Here is a 20,262-nt window from a genome sequence, read left to right as displayed (position 1 = left end):
TCACCTTCCCCATCACTCCCAGTTAAACTTCTGCACAGTGCTTATATGGAATATTTCAAGTTATCTTTTTCTGGCATAAGTTTGGAGCTCTGCATATACCTTCTGCTTGAGCTCTGGGACATAGAAGAACCAGGGCTCCTTTCCCAGTAGCTGCTGTCTTCTCATCTCTTGCTTTTCTGTGGGATTTGGTGACAATTAACTCACTGCCATTGCATCATTTCTGCAGAAGCCATGAATCCTTCTGGAAGATTTGCCTGTGCCACCTCCCAGCACGGCCTTTTCCAGACCTCATCTGTTCCTTAACCTCCTTTAACTTCCCTCAACTTCCCTCCTGGTTCCCAAGCAAACTGCAGCGCTGCTGAACTGGGACAGACCCATCCCTGAGGTGCTGTAGGATATTTAGGATGTAGGATACAGAGCTCCATCACTGCTCTCACATCAACAGCCCTGCCTCAGCAAGACCCAGAGCTCTCGTTCCCCTTTTCCCCTCTCATGTATTGTCTGCCGTGGTTTATTTTAAACGCCGGGATAGTGTTGCCTCCGGAGAAGTCAATGATCCTCATCCAGCTGTGAGGCCTGTGTCCCACCCTGGCAATAAGCTGTCCTGGGAGTGCCATTAGTGCTGATGGAGGGCTGTGGGTCTGGCAGCTGTAGGGCTGGAGGTCAGGCTCACTGTGGCACACATTTCAGATTTCAGCACAGTAGGCTTTGATAATATTAAATGCAACGAAGAGTTTCTCTCTTACCCAGATTCTGTTCCCTTTTTTGTTGCTCCTTTTTAAATCAAGGCACTGCAGTGTTGCGTTGTAAGAAGGATCTATTTTTCTACTGACCCATTTCAGTAAAAATTCAGCCCATCTAGAGCATATGCTGCTTGTGAAGATGGAAAGAAATTCACAGATATTAAGGACACTGAGATCAACTCATCTCACCTCATGCATAACAGCCTGCAGAATTTCCCCCAGGACTCTCCTCTTGAGCCCAGCACTCTGCAGCTGGATGACACTGTGGCTTTTTGTGTTATTATCAAGAACCATCTCAAAGTCTGGCTCAGGGGTCTTGTCCAAGCACTTCTCTTTCATCGGTAGGATGTGAGACACTTGCAGTGGGAGGCAGCAGCCAGCTTTGGCCCCTCATGCCACCAGCACACAGAACACACTGGCTCTTCAGTCTCCTCCCTGTGTGTCTGCAGCATCTCTGCTTTCTCAGACCTTGGGTGGGGAGAATGAGGGCAGTGAGGGAGTGCTGAGATGGCTGGGAGTCCTACCTGCATCTTTCCTTCCGTTCCTTCCCTTTGAGGGCCTGGTCTTGCCTGTCTCAATGGGGCCATGGACGCAGGGGAGATTTCATGTCAGCTCCAGATGCTCAGCAGTGGATGAAGATGATGCTTGTGCAGCTTAGCGAAGCCAGTCCTGGCTCCTCCTAAGCTGCTGACAGCAAAGTTACCTCCAGAAGGCAATTAAAAGCCCTAAATGAGCTTCCTGCCACTAATCACCATCCAAAGGACCTGTCTGCTTCCTCAGAAGGAGACAACAGCCTCTGCCTTCTCAGGTTCTTTGGGAGGCCTTGTGCTGCAATGGAAGTGATTCATGGCTCCCACGAGACTGCACACCCTGCAGAAGAAGGCAGTTTTCTTGTGAACTGACTTAAAAATCATTTTTCCCCATTTGTTCCACAAATGAAATGAAACAGCTCAGTCTGAGGACTTGCAGAAAGACTTGTTTCCATCAAGCCCTTGGAAATGCTGTCATGTTTCATTCCAGGAGAAATTGGTTTGAAACTTCTCCGCTGCCAAAAAAAAAATATATCTGAAACTGCATTTTCTTCTCTTCCTCCCACCTGAAGCTGTCTGGATTGCCTTGGGCCCGAAGTGATGGATTCAGGTCCACTTTGTCAAGGGTCAGTGCATGTATTCATGTATCTTTTCCAAGCCTGAATAACCCAGGCGCTGTTATTTTCAGAAGTCACAAAGTTTTCTGTGTTGCAGAGATCTTGCTTCTCAGTTTTGCAGCATGATATTTTCAGACTATAATTTTCTGAACTCCTGGCCTTTTGAGTACTAATGTAACCACTAAAAAAGAAAATAATCCAAGGCAAGAATCTTACTTGATGGCCGTAATTGTGTCACCTTGTTGCACGGTCCAAATAGAGTGATCTGAAGACAGCCCACTCCTTGGATACTGCCCGGGAGAAATAGGGTGGTTTATGTTCTGAGAAGAGCCTTTGATCTGGGAGTTCAGCCTTGGTACAGCTGTGCAGGTTTGATGTCTTGGTCAAAGTACGTTAGAGCTGCTCATTTTCTTAGTTTTTGGCATTTACTAAAGACGGTTTATGCCTTTCTTTTATATGAGATTAAATGCTAATAGTGGTTTTGTGGGGGTTTCCAGCTCTGCATCCCCATGTGCAGTTTGGGACTTGGCTGCCTGCCCCATCCCCAGTGGGTGTTGGAGCCACACGAGCCAGCCCAGGGAGCCAGTGCCTCTTGCAGCTCATGCTCTCGCTTTAAGCAGGACTGGAAATGCATCCAGAGCCTGCCCAAACAAGACTCCTGTACCTGGTGTGTCTAGAGAAAAGATGAAGATCTGTTTGCATCATGTTAGTACATAAATCCAGCTCTCCTTAAGGTGCTTAGGCATATTTGGATAATGACCTGGAACAACCTGGGTAGCAGGAGGTTCCGTGTACCTGTCACGGCAGCCTCTGTGAGCAGGGAGATTGCCAGCCAGCAGGCAAAGGCAGCCAATTATGCCACGCTCAGAAGCATTTCATTCTTTTTTCCATCTCCCCAGCTCCACAAAGCGAATCCTGCTGTAGAGACCTCTGCCTCCTGCTGGCATCACCTCCTGTCTGAGGAGATAGCGTGAAGTGCCCTCAGTATTGGCAGCACGGTTTTTCTGCTGCTGCAGTTAAAAGCTGTGCCATCCTTTGCAGGGGACTGTACTGAGCTACCCTGATGCTCAGGGACAGCCTGTGGCAGTCCCTCTGTGTGCTGGGGGCTTGTGAGCTCTGTTCTTGCTGGGAGAGAGAGGAATTGCTTGGAATTGCTTCACATTTTGCCCGATATTTTTTGTCCATCTCTACTCATCAGGCTGGGAAATGATTCCTGCTGGCTGCAGCACATCACAGGTCTCACAGATTTTGGGGGATGGCTCTTAGGTAACACTAAAAAGCAAGATGCAGCTTATTTGTGTGTGCACCTGTGTGTCCATGCCTGTGTATTTTGGGAGGGAATTGAGGAAGCATTCTAGCAGATGTAAACCAGCTCCCATACCAAATGTTTTTAATCCCTGATTCCTTCCTCCATTTTTGCTTTCCCCCCTGTTGCTCTGGCTCAAGGAGTTTTTGATATGTCCAGCTGAGATTTCATGCTTTTCTTTCATTGTGGGGACCAGGGGAGGGGAGCCAAAACTGCAGTGTTAATTACTTCCCATAAAAGCCAGCCTGGAGCAAGGACTGAAGGAAGCACAGCAAAGATTTCCTTTGGTTTAGTGATAATATATCTCTGTCACTGCTCAAAAGGTGCTATCCTCCAGTAAATCAAACCCTTCTCCTGTGCTTGGATGTGTTGAAGAGGAAGATGATGCCTCTTCATGCCCTTTTCTCCAGGCATCTCCTTCATGGTCCTGTTCCTCCTCATCTGCATCCTTACCTCACCCATAGGTGTTCACCAGCTGCTTCAGAAAGGATGTGTTTTCTTCCAGGGCTGGATGTGGAGCCAGGCATCGTTGCAGACACTGGGAAGCAAGGGAACAAAGCAGGATCCTCCATGGATCCCTTTCTTGTGTCCTGCCACGCAGATCACACAGTCCTGTATTTGTCTCCCTGCTCACACATGTGCAGCTTTGTCTTGCAAGCCCCTCTTGTGCCAGCCAACCGTCTTTGGGATCATGGCAATAATGATGTAGGATATGTCCCTGAAATCCGGTGTCATGAAAGTTTCCTGCAGCATTGCCGTGACAAGAACTCACACGGGGTTTTGGGGGTAGAAGTCTGAGGTACGTCCCTTCCTCACGTTGCCAAGGCCCTTGCAAGCTGGAGCTGAACATTCGTGCTGAGTGCAGTTGGGTGGCTCTGAATCCAGATTTCCAGACTTCTCCCAAAGGAAAAGTGTGAGAGATAGTCATAGAGACACTCTCCCACCTGGATATTACCACCATGCCAGGACCTGGAGCCACAGGATGGGAATCAGAACCTGTTTCTGCCCTAGAGGCAGGTTTGGAGGTTCCCAGGACAGAACAAACTTGTCCTTTTTGTTGTCTCTCACTGCTAAGCAACACTTCTTGTGTCTGCAGGCCTGTGGCATCACCCAGTGACTGTCCCAAGGCTGGGTCATGGAACATTAACAGCCAACCTGCCCAAACTGCTTCTCCCCTTCCTTTTCGGTCTGCTCCATGCACGTAGCTTCTCATTTCATCTCCCTCTGGCTTCTGTCAGTTGAAATAAGTCAGTTGGTAACTCAAAATGGCAGGGGCTGAAGGTCTTTTTGCCTGTGTGGCCTCACTCTGCCATTACCCAAACTTCTGACAGAGCAGATCCAGCTCCAAGGCCCCTGTGAGACCAGCTCCATTGGCTGGAGGGGAGGAGTGTTGGGACTTGCTGAGCTAAGCTTCTGGATTCCGGGATCACCACAGCAAGCGTGGGTGGTAGGTGATCTTGGGAGGGACTCCGACTTTTGTATTGGAGCTTTTCACCTTACTTTGAAACTTCAGCTGCTGGAAATCAAATGGCTAAAAAGACTTCCAATTCTATGTATAAAAACTGACTAAAGTTCTGGTGATGGTGAAGAAAGCTGAAAAAGGAGGGGAAAGCATAAAGCACAAGTGGTGTCCCTCCCTCACAGTGTTTGACAGCAGAAGCCCCCATCTTTTAGGCAATTCCCAACTCAGATGGTGACTGCTCAGTGCCCAGAGGAATGCCAGTCTGATGGGAATGCAGTAGCTCTACTGCTTGTCAGAACAAACCAGGATTGAATATGCAATGAACCCAGGTTGGTTCAGAACCACAGATCCCTAAAAATCTGTACCTTCTAACAAACAGCCCTTTTTGTTTAATGATCCAAGTGAGACTAAACCTGTGGTTTCCAGTGCAGTTGTGTTGGACCTGTAGTTAAAAAAATCACTTGTGTACCAGGCAACTGATTTGTTACTAGCCCCCTTGGGCTCTGCTTGAGACAGATTTCACTGGGAAAAGAGCTACAGAAAATGTCAGCAGACAGTGTGTGTGTGCGCCAGAGACTCCCAGCAGCTGTGATTTCAAATCGATTTTATTTTCCCCTCATCTAAAGAGTTTTACACTTGCAAGGAGACATTTTGATGTACTGGGAAACAAACCAAGGAAAAGGTTTGTGGTGTGGGGAGAAGGCAAAGGATTTCCAGTAGAATGGGAGATAAGGAAGACTGTGGGGGTACACTGGGAGATCTTTTTGAAGGTGCATTTCTGCGTTGTTCTTGTGCTTCTTGTGATGGCATCTACCCTTCTATAGTGTTCTCGAAAATCTTTGCCTCTTTACTTGCACTCAGTGCTCTATTTCTGCCTCAGATCAAAGCTTTCTGTACTGCCAGTGACCTATGCGAGGGGCAGGTCTGTCTGTGGGGCTGGACAAGGAGCTGTGTGTCTGTGTGAGCTGTGATAGATGTGGGATCAAGGAACCTGTTATCCCCTGGCTGCTCCAGCACCACCTCTTATATCCTACACCTGGCAAGGCAGCAGGGAGCAGCCATCCTGGATTGCTTATGAAACCCCTCAGATGGAAGGAGAAATCCAGTGTGTGCAGTCTCCAGCCTGGATCTCAGGAACCCAGACTGACGTGGGCAAAAGGACAAATCCTCTCCAAGAGATTGGAGGGCAAGGAAGAGGGGAATGGGGCACAGAGAAGGCTCCAGGCAGTGAGGAAAGAGGAAAAGCTGGAGTCTGGATGGACAGCAGGGCACCCATCTCCTAGCCACAGGCAGTGCAAGATGGGAGATCAGAGCCTTCAGCCTCCTCTGGAATCCCTGAATGCTCCTGCAGAAGGAAGGAGAGGAGAGCTGAAGACTTTGGCCAAGATGGTCTTCACTCGCAGAGTCCAAGTGGTGCCCTGTTTGCTCTCGTCCCCTCTGGGTTTTCCATTTGCACCACTGCTGTCTCCTCCATCCCTGGGCTGGGAGGCTTTGGCTCCTGCTGGGTGAGCTTGAGCCAAGGATCCCACCATGGTGTGGGGCTGTGCCGGGCTGTCTCCAGCGCCATGCTGTGTCCATTATTGTCAGCACTTACTCTCCTCCTCATCCTGCCCTGTTATAACCATGTGTTAAATACATTGCAGATGCTCCTGGACGTATTTTTGACCCATTTTCTCTGGAGTCCCTGCAATCTACTTTGTCGGAATAATTGCAATTTATTTAAATGTCAACAAGCCACACGTGGGAGACAGCAGTTGTGTGCAAGAGCAGAGCAATTACAGGGAACGGGTCCCATTTCACCACTTGAACAAAGAGCCGAGCCAGGAGAAAGGAAAAGATCATTTGCCTCTATTAACTGATCACTTACCCCAGCACTCCCAAAGTCCCCATGTACCTTTGTGCCTCTTCTTTGGGGCCATCACTTCGTGCAGGAGCTGGGGTATAAAACCAGCTCTTCCTTTGGCTTGTTCTCCACAGAAGCATCTGCTCAATCCAGAGGAATTTAGTGGTGATTTAGACCCATGTAACTGCTCACGGAATCCAGTTCTGGTCCTGCCCAAACAGCTGAAACTGAAACAGAGATGCAGAGGAGCCTGACCTGTGTGGACATCATTACAGCTCCAACAAAACAGCACTGCAGGCCCCAGATCCAGCAGTGATTTAACTTGAGGAATAAGTGTAGATGGCTTTTTCCCCTCTGAGGGTTTTGCAGCAGCCTGGCAGTGGGATGATGTGAGTTTATACATAATCAGACTTCTGGTCCTTTATCTGTATGAGGTCAGTGCCTCACAGGCCCTGGCATTGCCCAGACACACACCAGGCTCTCCCACTCTCGGCAGCCAAAGGCCAGGAGCAGAAAAAGCCATCTGGGGGTAAGTGCTTTGCTCAGGATATCTTGGCAAGTATCCCTGGTTCTCACTCGGTGCCCCTCTTACCGGGACTTGCTGCTCCTTTGGGGTCAGGCTGTAGGATGAGTGGTCGAGGCTCCCCAGAGCTGGAATACTGGGGATTGCTGCAGAGGAAGATCTGGGGCCATCTAGTGACCTTCCACTGAAAACTTTGTGCTTCCAGTGCTCCCAGTTGCTCTTAGAAGATATGTGGGACACGTTTCCTCCCTGCTGCTGACTGAGCAAGTCCCCAGCTCGGCAGCAAGCGGGCTGGAAGGCAGACCTGCAACTTCTTAATGATTTTTTTTTTTGCTATGAGCTGATTTAGAAACTGGTGCATGTAACCACCTCCTTTCATCTAGGATGAAAGAAAAGGATAACCCATGTCTTTACAGAATAGGGAGCTGTAACAGTCAGAGCCCCCACCCAAAATGTGAGCTGGGAAGAAGAGAAATGGAGCTGTTTGTGCCTCAGCGTTTGCCACCACAGGTGAGGGGTGGGCAGCAGGTTTGTGGGTGCACCATCCCCTGCATGTATCCCGGTACTGTGTGCTCCTGGCTCTACCAGGTGCCTCTCCTGGATTTCCCAGGGGTCCAGGCAATCTCTTCTCTGTTATTATCAACTACAAGCATGATAATCTGGACCCTAATGCGTACAGGAGATTACAAAGCAGTGTTTTATGGACCTGCTACAAAAGTACCCATAATCTGCTAATGCCCACAATTAAAAAAGGCAGCGGAGCAAATCTGGGCCATTGCAAGTTAGTGCCCATATCTGGAAATGGATTCCAGTTCCAGCTGTTGGCCTTGAAATAGAAGAAAACATCTTTATTAAATATTGGTGCTGGAAATAATATCTTTTCTAGTTTTGGCAAAATGCCTTGCAAAGCTTGGACATAAAGCAAAGCCATCTCTGTTCATCAGGTTTTTTTCTCTTTTTAACTATCTGCATGTAAAAAAAAGTGTAGAGATTGATACTTACTTCATCAATCCAGGTGTTGTGGTAAAAATGAACTGGTAACTCTGGTAACGGATCCCCTTGGAGTTAACCTGTCTGTGCAGCTTTTGGGACGGAAAACACTCCTAATATCCCCCCTATTCTCTCTGTGTCCCCCATCCTGTGATGTACACACCTCACAGGACTGGGCACTCCAATTTCCCCACAGCCGTCAGCCACACTCTGGTGCCCTTCACTCTTGACGCCTTCCCACCCAAATTCTTTGTGCGTTGTTCCTGCAGCTCCATCCCTCTCTGGGGGTGCTTGGGCAGCTGTGTGCCTGCCCTGTGGAGCCAGTGGTGCGGCAGAGCCAGGAACGTGGGTCCCTGGGGGAATCTGCAAAGTACAAGTTGTTATTACTCACTACAGCAGAACAATCAGCAAGGGCTCTGTAACGCAGAAAGATGGATTGAAGCTGCTTAAGACTAGAGGGAAATGGAATCTCTGCTTTGCAACAAGGAGTTTAACTCCTGCAATCCCCCCCTTGGTGAGTGATGAGACCTGAGCAAAAGCCCAGATTTGAAAATTGCTGGATTCAGGGAGGGAGATGGGGCCATGCAGCAAGAGCCAAAATCCAACCTAGATCTCAGCTCGGCACGGTGATGTGCCAGTTCCATCTTGTGAAGGGAACTCTCTGCATGTGCAGCTCTTTCCTGATAGTTGTGGAGAGGACCCTGACGTCTCACCCAGCTCAGGTGCGACCAGTGCCAGTACAGCCCTTAGGTACCCTCTTTTTCTTTTCCCTCCTGCAGTGATCCCACTGCTGCTGGTCCTGCAGAGTCAGGTTTCTCCACGTTTCCATCCCAGATATGGAGATTTCCAGCTGGAGAGTGAACTACAAAGAGGACAGAGCAATGAACTTCCAAGAGCTTCACAGTCATGATGACACTGTTTTCTTCTCATGTGCTTCTGGTGGATTTTAGGCTGTGAAATAAGAAGCTCTTGGTTGTTATATGTTCCTTATTTCTTCCCACAGAAGTGTGAGTCCTGCTTTCCCCCGGCTTTGCCTGAGATGAATAGCAGATCCTCTGCTGTTACATTAAGGCAGCTTTAAACATATGATAAACTAGCTATACAAACCTTTGTCATCCAGGGCATAAAACAACCTCTAACTGCTTAGGATTAAGGAGACACTTGTCTTAAATCAGCCAGTTATTTTAAATACTTCTCTGTTAGCTGTCAGATGCCCTGACTGCCTGTTATCACACCAGGGGATTTGTGTTAGACTTCAGCGCCAGACTCTGCTCTGAGACTGGGGCCTGGGGTAAGGAGGGGCTGGGGCTCCCAGTTGTCTCTCCAGCAGCTTTCTATGACAAAGGGAGATGAGTCCAGCATGCTGAGAGAGGAGTCAGGCTGCAAGGACTGGCGTGGGAAACTCTGGTATCTCAGAGGGCTTCCAGGATTGCTGAGGGAGCACATGCTGACTGTCTTGCTCTTCCGGGTTAAAAGGAAAGTCAGGGAGATCCAGCTGGTCATAACAATGTGAGGCTAGAGGGGAACAAACAGCAGGTCCATGCATACAGGGTTTTAAAAACACAGATTTTCTTCAATGCTAAATGATCACACTTTGCAATAAAATTTGTTTTGATTTAATTCTGCTGGTCATGAGCTCCCAAGAGGAATTGTTGTGAGCAACTGCATTGTGGCTGGGACTGTAGGGTCGAGGCAGAGGTTTTCAGCAGGGAAGGTTCCTCAGCTCCAGGGTGAAGCTGGAGAGGGACCTGCCTGCAGCTGGGAAGGGAAAGGCTTCTGCTGTCTCCTTTTCCCACATCACTCCCTCCTGTAAAGACCCGAGATGTGGTGCCAGGAGGCTTGAACCGACGCCGGAGCACTTGCGCACAGGTGAGCAGAGACTTACCTGCCTTGGAATTCAGCCGATTTCACTGCTGCAAGTTCATCCTGTTAATGAGCCCCTGGGGAGGCAGCGGGGAAGCTCACCGAGGCCATGGAGCCATCCTGGCCTCCCCAGCTGAGCCCTCCTCACCCGCCAGAGCAGAGGCCGCGCTCAGCTCCTTGTTTTCCCCCCGCGATCAGCTCCCTGCTCCGCGCCGGGCGCTCCGGAGCTGCCCCGGGGCCGGCGGGGCGGAGGCTCCGTGCGCTCCTCCCGCAGCGGCCGCGCTCCGCGAGCATCGCCGGCCTCAGCGCGGGGCCGTCCCCTCCCCGTCACCGCTGCACCCGCTGCTCTTGATTAAGTTTCTCTTGCAGCTCTTCCAGGAAGCCAGGGGCCTGTTGTTTTGGAGATCGCCTTAATTTGTTTATTCGTGCATATGTTCTGTCTTGTACAACCGCGCTTCGCAGCTGGTCCCGAGCAGCCTACGGCACAGGGGAAGCAGCAGGTTAAGTTTGAACCAAAGGAAGTCGCTGAAAGCCGGCCTGACGTGTGGATCCGAGGGTAGGCTCCCTGAGATTGATGTGGTAAAACACAGTGCCATATTGGCTTAGATAGCATCTTTATATTTATTGCTGGTTTCCATCATAATTTGGGCACAATAACAGTTTGTTTCTGCAGAAGATCAGTTAAGCTCAAAGAATTAAAGGTAGAAAACTCCCTGTCTCTAATTGTATTATGCAAATGTAAAATTTCCCTGCACAGGGCAGGGGGTTGGAACTAGATGCTTTTTAAGGTCCCTTCCAAACCAAACCATTCTGGGATTTTAAATTCTCTGAGAAAGGTGGAGAGACAGGGATTTAGGCTGAGACTTGCCTGCTGGACAGGACTTGTGCTCTCCAGAACCAGACATCTGCAAAATCTGGTTTCAGAGGTGTTGTCTGGCCAGGACAGACGGTGCAAGGTACTCTCCTGAGGAGGATGCTCACACACCTGTGAGGCTTGGACGCTGCTGATGCATCCCTGAGGTACCTCCTCCCTGCTTTCCCTGTGTGTCAGGATCCTGCCCTGCACCCCTGCACAGGCCAGCTCTGCTCACAACAGAGGCAGACTCACCAAAACCTTGGTGCAGCGAAGGGGTTCTGCCCCCACGGTGTCCCTGGGGAGCTGGAGAATGGCAGATCCTTCTGTGCTGCTTTCCTGCCTGTATAACCTGAAGAATCTGGCTCTATCAGAGGGAAAAAAAAATCATTTGGATGTTTTACTGCTACTGTAAAGCTGTTACTTCTTCCCCACCCGCCCTTTAGGAGGAAAAAAAAAGAAGCCTTGTTTAATCTGCCAGCTTGCAAATGGCACCTAAATAACACAGTTGTCTTTGGCTCAGTCGATCAAAGGGCTCTGCCCAGGAGGACGGGGACACTTTGGAGGCTCAGATTAGTGTTGTTTCAGAGGAATTGGATGCTTCTTTGTGTTGTTTTTAAATGATTCTCTTTCCAGGTTGAGTCTGAGCCAGATAAGTGAATGCATAGAATCGATATTTTGCAGAACTGCTAGAAAATTAGCCAGGTTTAATAAACTTCATGCATGGCTTCCTATTGTAGCTGTATATCAAAAGGAAAATAAATATATTGACTGGATTTTCTTCCAAGAGTATCTATAAGTCACTCTGTGAAATGAGGCAATTGCACAAATGGCTATGGGAGGCTGTGCCTCATAGGGTAGGAAGGGATCGTGCTCAGGACATCTGGGTCTTCTTGCTAATTTACCACATGACCTTGAAATTCAGGCCAAATTTTCATGTATGCCCACAGAATTTGTTTTGCTTTTTGACTCTGGAATGTTATTTCAGATGCTGAGGTAGCTCCATGTTTGGCCCTCCCCACCCTGTACCAGGCGAAGCTGCTGGTGGTGCTCCATTCCTTGGAGAAGGATCCTAACAGCTTTCCCAGGTTTATGTTTTTATCATGGCTTATTTTTTTGGTGGTTCCCCTGCAACGTGGAAATGCCATTACTCCTTTCCCATGTGGGGATTATGGATAAATGATCTGAGATCTATCACAGCAAAGTGATGGAGAGGTAGAACCAGGCAAGACTCAAACCTCAGGTTTCTCAGTTGTTTGGATCTGCAGCTAAATGCAACATTTTCTGAGATTCAGGAAGAAATTGTAACTGTTTTCTCCTTGTGATGTTTCCCATATTCCAGATCTCGCTGCAGTACACAAATGGAGGCATATGGAGCATCCAAACTCACCTTCATCCATCTTCATTTGCCCTGGCTGTAATGGACAGTGGCCACACAACTGTCCTCTGGAAATCAGGAATGCGAGACCGTAACTGCTGCTCCATCTATTTGAAACAGTTGCACATAATTGTACAAGGCTTGGACACGTTACTCCTAATCCTGTGTGCAGCTGCCTGCCAGGGGGTCTGGCACGCCAAGGTCTGAGCGTGGAGTGTGTCGGGCACTGCGGCCGATGGAGCCAGACGGCTCCACGGGGAGGGACAGATGGACCAGCCCTCGGGGCTGCCCTCCCCAGGGATGCTCCGTGCCCGGGGAGGGAGGAGCAGGGGGATTCTCCCTTTACATGGAGCCAAGGTGCAGTTGGGTGAAGGGTGATGTGAGGGATGAGAGTGGGTCAGCTCCTTGTCTCAGTGCTAAATGAAAGTGTCCATTTCTGGGTATGAAAAGACTTCTCCAGGACTAAAATTTGCTGTTTATACCTGGAATCACCAAGGAAAAGAGGTGATTGAGTCTTCTTGATGTACAGTTAAAACTGGAGCAAGAATCAGATCCTCTGAGTTTCTTTTCCTTTTCATCTTCAGTTTGCAGTGCAGATGGGACATCACTCTTCCCTTCCAGCGGCTCTGCCACTGTCCCTTGTGGGTTTTATCTCATGTCTGAACTCAATACAGACATTTTCACTGACGGTTTTGTGATAGCCTGGAGAAAAGGAGGCTCAGGGCAGACCTCATTGCTCTCTACAACTACCTGAAAGGAGGTTGTAGCCAGGTGGGGGTTGCTTTCTTCTCTCAAGTAATAAGTGACAGGACCAGAGAAAATAGCCTCAAGTTGTGCCAAGGGAGGTTTAGGTTGGATATTAGGGAAAATTTCTTCACAAAAGGGGTGGTCAGGTGCTGGAACAGACTGGCTGGGGAAGGGGTGGAGTCCCAATCCTTGCAAGTGTTCAAAAGGGTGTGGATGTGGCACTTGGGGGCATGGGTTAGTGGTGAACCTGCGGGTGGTGCTGGGTTAATTCAATAACCTCAGAAGGCTTTTCCAACTTTAGTGATTTTGTGCTGCAGAAGGTAGACCCATGGCTGGCATAAATCAACAGAGCACCCAAAACTTTGTTGGAGCACGCAGAGGTGGTGCTGGTGGAGGATCTGACTCCTGTTATTTTCGTTACTGAGTTGAAGCTGTTTCTGCAGCTCGTTGAATGGAGACAGCCCCTCCTTCCCCATAATGAGGTGAAAGCTGGAGCAGTTTTTTAGCCACGCACCTGCAAGGGGAAAACAAATGGGGAGGATGAGCAAGCCATGGGTGGGTGTTACTGCCTGTTAAATACATAACGTCGTTTGTCACTTAAGTAACCTTGAAACAGCATTCCTTGTGCTAGAGCCGCCGCACCGGCACCGCCGTGGGCAGGGACGAGATCAGGACATGGTTAAGCACCCACCTGCCACCATTCATCATCCAGTTAACCCCACAGCTCAACTTCCCTTCAAAACCACACGTTTTCCTCTTTTTCACTCTCTCTCCACACCTGCCTGCCCCCTCCAGCCCTCAGCATCCCTGGTTCCTGTGCTTGCAGGGAGATGCTGGGGAGCGCCTGGGGTTTGCTCCTGCTCATCCACCAGGGATGTGCGTGTGGAAAGTGAGATCAGATGGAGGAGTGCAAGGAGCAGAAAGGTTTTAGCGCTGATGAACTCCCAGGGAATGCAGCACAGCAGAGGCAGAAATGAGGCTGTGAACTGCAGATGTGCAAGGGATGGCAGGAAGTGCAAGAGGGGACAGTGGTGGGGGTGTGGGCACTCTTGTGTGCATCAGGAATATGTCAAATGTGTGTGCACTGAGGCTCAGGCAGGTCTAAGGGGGGATGAGAGTAATGCCCAGGTGAGGAGGGTCTGATAAGTGTATAATTCCAGGAGCAGGGGTGTTGGTGTGTAAATAGGAGGGGATGGGGTTGTCCCTCCACGTGTGTGCAGCCAGCACGGTGCAGCAAGGGCAGGGGATCAGGCACCTGCCCTCCCCACCATGGGCAGCACATGGTGCAACTGGAGCAAATTTGGCTCAGAATCACAGAATATTCTGAGTTGTAAGGGAGCCACAAGGATCAGAGTCTAACTCGTAAGTAAATACCCCACAGAGGGATCAAACCACAACCTTGGCATTATCAGCACTGTGCTCTAACTCACATTGCCTTGCAGTGAAAATTGCTGCTCACAGATCTGTGTTGGGGCAAACATCGTGTTTATAACATGAAAATGAACGTGGGGTTTGATAATTACTTTTCTTGTTTTTCTTTTCCGTCGGATTTCTGACTCTGCAATTCCCAGTGCAGGAATGCTGATGGGCAGATGAAAGGTTGGCTGCTGGCAGTTCTCCAGCTCAGCTTCACAGACCTAATGCATGTCAGCTGCTGTGCCCTGTCTCCGAAACCCTTCCTCTGTCTTGTCTTGCTGGATGCTCTCTTTGGTTGCTGCCCTACCTCTCAAGATAATAACAAAGCCTCTGAAAAGGTGGAATTTCCCTTTTCTCTTGAATGGAGATCAAGGGGAGAGTTGTGTCCCAACGTGCAGGATAATAAGCAGTGTAAGTTTACTCTCTGTCTCTACGCAGTTGTGGAAGTTGGTTGTTATCTGTGTTTTCTGGAGGAAATGAGCCAGTTTTGTCAGGAGAGGAGTGTTTGGGGTGATGCTTCTGCAAGAGCTGCTGGATCAGGGTCACAGCTTTTGATTTGGACTCCAGCAGAAAATGTTCCATTTGGTACAATTCACGAGACAAAAATTCATTGTTCCAAAGTTATTTTTTTCATTTTCCCAAGTTGAAATCCTTTTAAACTGGGAGAAGAAAATAGTTATGAGTTTCAGTACTGACTCATTTCAAAATCTAAGGCATCTTTTTTGATCTAACATTTTGGCTGATTAAATAGGAAACCCTTTTGTCTTACACATTACGAAACATCAAGGTCTCTTTTAGATCCACTGGTGTTTTTATTAGTCTCTGAAATTCTTGTGGAATAGATAAAACATCTCCCACCCAGCTCTGCTGTGTCAGTTAATGTGTGAGCAATCACAGTATGACATATTCACCGAGGAGTGTATACAAATTGAATCTCTACGTGTGGTTGTCAGGAAACAAAACATGCTCAATATCTGATGATGTTTCAAAGACAATTTTGATTTTTTTAGCAAAGCTTTTGTGGAAAATGCAGCAGCAAAGACATAAAAATTACTCCTGCAATTTGGAAACAGGTAAACAAGAGGTATTAAAAATCGATTAAAATACTATGTGGTCATCCCTAGGGATGATTTCTCACATGTAAACACATCTTTGGTGAAGGGAGGAACGAGACCAGATCCCAATCCCCGGGGGTCTCAAATCCCATTGAAGTAATTTGCAACTAGATCAGGCTGAGTCTTCAAATTTGATGTAGGCACCAGCTGAGGCTGCAGAGCTCAGCAGCAGTTCAAGCATCTTTTATCTCCTGGGTGGTCCCTAAGTCAGAGCTCTCATCTCCTCTTTCCCCCTCCTTTCTCAAACTAGGCATTTGCTGATGCCATTGTTTAATCCCGCCAAGGATCTGCTCCATTTTCCATGCTCCGAGGTAATTTTGGCGAGGCTACTTTGTTCTTGCATGCCAGTTCGAAAACACTCTCTCAGGCAGGTCTCCTTCCATGGGGCAGTTGTAATCCTGTGAGATTTGTGTGTAATATATCTCCTTGCCTATCTGGTTTTTATTCTGGGTGAGGCTAATGGTGTAAAATCCTAGCCCTTCCTCTGTGTGGAAGCAGCTAACAAACAGCTCCTCTGATAATTCCTTCCAGATGGGTCCAAGCCGGCGTTTCCCTGGCGCAGAGCTCTGCAAATGGAACAGGCCCTTTCCCAGCTCTCCAGTACACAGTGTGGTGGGGACACGTCCCACCACTGGTATTCCAGAGTACAGAGAAGTTCCTGGGCTCATCAGAGCACAGCGACACCACTGCTGTGAAGGCACGTCCACATGGGAAACACCAACCCACAGCAAAGTGATCCTGGGCACATTCAGAGGGACAAACCCTTTGGGCTTTGGGTGATGCTCATTTCTCTACCCACTTGGTAGATCCCTGTGAGCAGTATGGGTGGGGAGGGGCGCCAGCCTGTGAGGAGAACAAAACTGGGAGCAGATAGGGAAAAGTTGGCTGCTTTTCTTTTCCTCCCCTGGCACAGTGGGCTCTCTCTCTGTCATCTCTCTGCAGCTGAGCTGTGTCGGGGCGGGGGCCGGTGCTCCCTGGGCCGGTGCTGCGGGACCGTCCCCACGCCTTGGCTTTGCCAGCCCTGGGTCTTTCCAGGTCGTGAGAAAAGCAGGTCAAGCATGTGAGCATGTGGCTGCCTTTCAGGCACACACTGGAGAACTGTTCTATCCAGAGAGATTTCCCTTTATCATAGGGAGTTACTGGAGCGGCCAGAGCTGCAAAGCAAGGATTTAAAAGCATCTCTGAGTGTTGGAATTGAGGTGAAGTCCTCCTGCTTTAGGGCACAAGCTCAACTCTAAAGGAGGGGACAAGATGGAAATTTTCCTTTGAGAAGATTATGTTAAAACTTTCAAAAAGGTGTTTGATTTGATAGGAGAGGATTTGCATCTTTGCCTGCAACAGCTGATACCACGGGCTGTCGGGAACAGACTGTCCAAGGGAGGTCTCAAATACTTGCTGCACACAAAAGCCGTGTGTCGGGAGCAGAGGGGTTGCAAGTATTTCTTTTGTCAGGGATACAAAACTTAGCAGGCTTCATTTTGAGGATGCCTTTTATGAGATGGGGGGACCCCCACTGCATCCCACTGCTGCATCTCTCTGTTCCCTATCCCAACACACTCCCAAAGCAGCCTGGCTCTGTCCATTTGCCAGAGGGGGTCAGAATGAGGAAAAGTCCTGGTGCTGCATTGCGATGGTGCAAAATGCCCAGCCAGCAGGGAGTGCAGGACAGCAACCTCATGGACAGCATGGGAGACTGGCCCTGCTCCAAGTCTGGCTCTTCCTTCATCCCTGTGTACTAGGAGGACATAAGATGGCACAATCTCAAGGCACTTTTCAAAGGCACGTCAGTAATTCTCATTATCCCCCTTGCAAGGACCACGGGCCAGCATTCTGCAGTGCTTGGCTCCTTTTCAGGCCAGAATTTCTGTCTTACATTGATGCTTTCTTTCAGCTGAAGGAAGAAGGCGGTTGAGTTTTGCTTGGATTGTCCCTGGCAGAAAAAGAAAGCACCCACGCGCTCCATGTGCTTTGCAGGCTGATCCAAAGCCTGGTGGATCCATTCCCTTTGACTTCAGCACCGTTTGTGTTTCGGCCGACAGTACAAAGTGGTATCGCTGCTGCACGAGTGGCTTGTGCTGCTGCCAGCAGTGACCTCATGGTTCTGAGAGTTTCTGTGATTTATCTCATCTGCTTCCATCTCCAGAAGATGGTTGACGAGCTGTACCTGCTACCTGGAGATGGGAGGAGAGGCAAACGCAAACACAACCCCACAGGGTCCTCCTGTGCTGCTGAAATTCCTCCTGCCCAAGGATGGAGAGAAATGCAGACTCACCCACACAAATTCTTGCCCTTTAAAGCATGCAGCTGTTCTCAGGCAACCTGAAAACTTATTCTTTTCCCCCACCAATTCAGCTGTTGCAAAAGCTTCCTCCCTTCTCCAAACTTGAGCTGTAACTTGGATGGTTTTGCTCCAGCAAATAACAAAATGAAGAAGCTGATTTGCAATCAGGATGTTGCTTCTTCCAATGATGCTCCAAACAAGGTGTTGGTGTTTGATAATGTAGGAAAGACTTTTCTGAAGGGCAGTGGGGAGGACGGCAGCTGCGTTGGTGTTCTTGGCTTTGCCAGCTCGGTTCTCTGCAGGTTTGTTGTTGCGGTTTCCCCCAGCAATTCTCCAGGCATGTTGAATTCCTCCAGGCTGGATCTTTCTGCTTGAAGTGATGGGATTTTGGCAGAGTTTTCTCTTGGAGCTGGAGCAGGCGCGCTGGAGTTGGCAGATAGGACCACATGTGCCACCCATGCTGCAATTTCCATGGAGTGGTAGTGATATTCATCAGAATAGGGCTGGGCCTTGAGATGTTTTTCTGCTCATGGCAACAGGCATTTCTCGCCAGGCTGCCTCTTGCCTTGAGCCAGCGCGTGGATACGTTAGCTTTCAGCAAAGTTATTCTTGGTCGATGCTGCTCTGAGGTGATGAAAAATAGGCCCTTCTGGATATAAAAATGTTTTCATTTTAGAGTGTTTGGAAAGCAGCGCCAAGGATGACAAAAGCAAACACCCACCCCAAGCAAAGGAACGCTCCCAGGAGCATCTCCAGAGTGTTTGAGACCTGGGTGGTGCTCAGAGGAGTGTGTTGGCATGAAACCATGGGGGAACATGGGCTGGAGGAGCTCTGGGTCCCAGCAGCCCTAAGCACAGCTGCTGGGTTGGGGTGCAGCTGTGTACAGCTACGCTGAGCCTGAACCGGGGCTGTTTGGTAACCGGGGATCACAGAATTGTAGAAAGGTTTGGGAAGGGAGGAACCTCAAAGATCACCTTGTTCCAGCCCCTGCCATGGGCAGGGACACCTTCCATGAGACCAGGTCACTCCAAACCTCATCCAGCCTGGCTGTGAACACTCCCAGGGATGTGCAGTCGTTGGACCAAGAGATGTGATGAGTGTGATGTGTCTCTGTCTCTAGGGTTTAAAAAGACAAGGCTCCTATAACACGCTTTGTTGTGCTGTCCCATGCCTGTAAACACCTCCTCAGGCTCGCCCTGCCTCAGTTTACCCTTTTCTTCTACAAATTAGATAAACCCACCCCAATAAAGCCCTGCTATTGACTTCACCACGGTGTTTTGAGACTTAATTAACAGTCTGCAGAATGCACTGAGATCATGGGATGAAAGCAGCTATAGATATGCAAAGCAGCATCATTATGCAAAGATAAAATTTAGAACCTTTGTAAAATAAGTGTTGAAATGAATGTATTGCAGTGTGTGCCTGGCTCTGCTCAGCTCTGGGCCCTCCTGTTCGTTCACTTGATAATCCCAAGGGAAACAGGACCAAAATGAGATTTATGGGAGAAGTGTGAAAATGCACAGGCAAGGTCTTAAAATCAGATTAATGAAAAAAGAGAAGCTCTGAAAGAAAAGAAAGAACTTTTCCTTCTTATCTCTTGGAGGTCTCTAAACTCCCGTGTACACACTACAAGCTGCAAACGAAGGGAGAGCCAGAATCAGGTTTCAGATTACTCATGCTTTATTTATTTCCTTTATTATTTTGCATAGGGAAAAAAAGTGGGGGGGATAAGGAATGAATTTCAGGTATAATTTAAAAAGAAAAATGTCTGAAAAGGGACACACTCCATCAACTAATTAAACATGTAACAGAGGTGCAATATTCCCAATTAACTACAAAGTTGTGCTTCCACTTCTAATTGCTGACAGTTTCTTTTGGTGACTGTGTGCAGATTAATTGTCTTCAATGGGGAGCTGGTTGGCTTGATAATGTAATGTTTGAAGTGGAGGTAGTAATTGCTTTGATTACATTTGTGGTTTATTTTCTAAATGGCAGCTGGAGGTTGGGCCTGAGGTTTGCAGTAGCAGCTAAAAAATTGAGAGATGAGGGGAAAAAAGTAAAGTTTCTTTTAGGAGTCTAAACCTGGTAGAGCAAAACTTGGGGGTTTGGACTAGATGACCTTGTAAGGTCCCTTCCAAACCAAACTGTTCTATGATATTACTACCCATGAGCTGCTTCGTTCAGCAAGGGAATGTGCAGAGCAAAGGAGTGGAGCTGGGAAGGGGCTGGAGCACCAGGAGCAGCTGAGGGAGCTGGGAAAGGGGCTCAGCCTGGAGAAAAGGAGGCTCAGGGGGGACCTTTTGCTCTCCACAACTCCCTGACAGGAGGGGGCAGCCAGGTGGGGTCAGGCTCTGCTCCCAGGTTACCAGCAACAGGACAAGAGGATACAGCCTCAGGCCACAACAGAGGAGGTTTACATTGGATATTGGGAGTATTTTTTCACCCAACAGGCTGTCCAGGGTTTCCCAGGGCAGGCCCCCATTCCTGGAGGGATTTAAAAGTCATGTGGATGTGGCATTTGGGGACATGGATTAGTGGTGGCCTGGCAGCGCTGGGAAACGGTTGGACTTGATGATCTTAGAGGGCTTTTCCAAC

At 48.8% G+C, this 20,262-nt stretch overlaps 2 long non-coding RNA genes across 7 annotated transcripts; one reads left to right on the top strand and one right to left on the bottom strand.

Annotated features, from left to right (window-relative positions):
- Positions 1-5,245: 5,245 nt before the first annotated feature.
- Positions 5,246-10,121, bottom strand: LOC121662783. Its single transcript, XR_006015421.1, has 3 exons — positions 9,900-10,121; positions 6,553-8,965; positions 5,246-6,003 (listed from the first exon to the last, which is right to left on the bottom strand). It is a non-coding gene; the product is annotated as an uncharacterized LOC121662783 (long non-coding RNA).
- On the top strand, positions 8,985-18,934 carry LOC121662782. 6 transcript variants are annotated; one of them, XR_006015420.1, is made up of 5 exons: positions 10,156-10,433; positions 11,719-11,818; positions 12,073-14,682; positions 15,637-15,697; positions 15,918-18,934. It is a non-coding gene; the product is annotated as an uncharacterized LOC121662782 (long non-coding RNA). The 6 variants fall into 6 exon arrangements; XR_006015417.1 differs by adding an exon at positions 8,985-9,883 and having other exon boundaries at positions 10,247-10,433; positions 12,073-18,934; XR_006015418.1 differs by having other exon boundaries at positions 10,154-10,433; positions 12,073-15,697.
- The last annotated feature ends 1,328 nt before the right edge of the window (positions 18,935-20,262 follow it).

This window comes from Corvus kubaryi, unplaced genomic scaffold (assembly GCF_017639235.1).
Source record: "Corvus kubaryi isolate FWS band 111438036 unplaced genomic scaffold, C.kubaryi_AGA036_p1.0 37262, whole genome shotgun sequence".
In the NCBI taxonomy this organism is placed as follows: domain Eukaryota; kingdom Metazoa; phylum Chordata; class Aves; order Passeriformes; family Corvidae; genus Corvus; species Corvus kubaryi.
The sequence above is the reverse complement of the archived record's forward strand: the minus strand, read 5'-3'. Positions and strand labels throughout refer to the sequence as shown.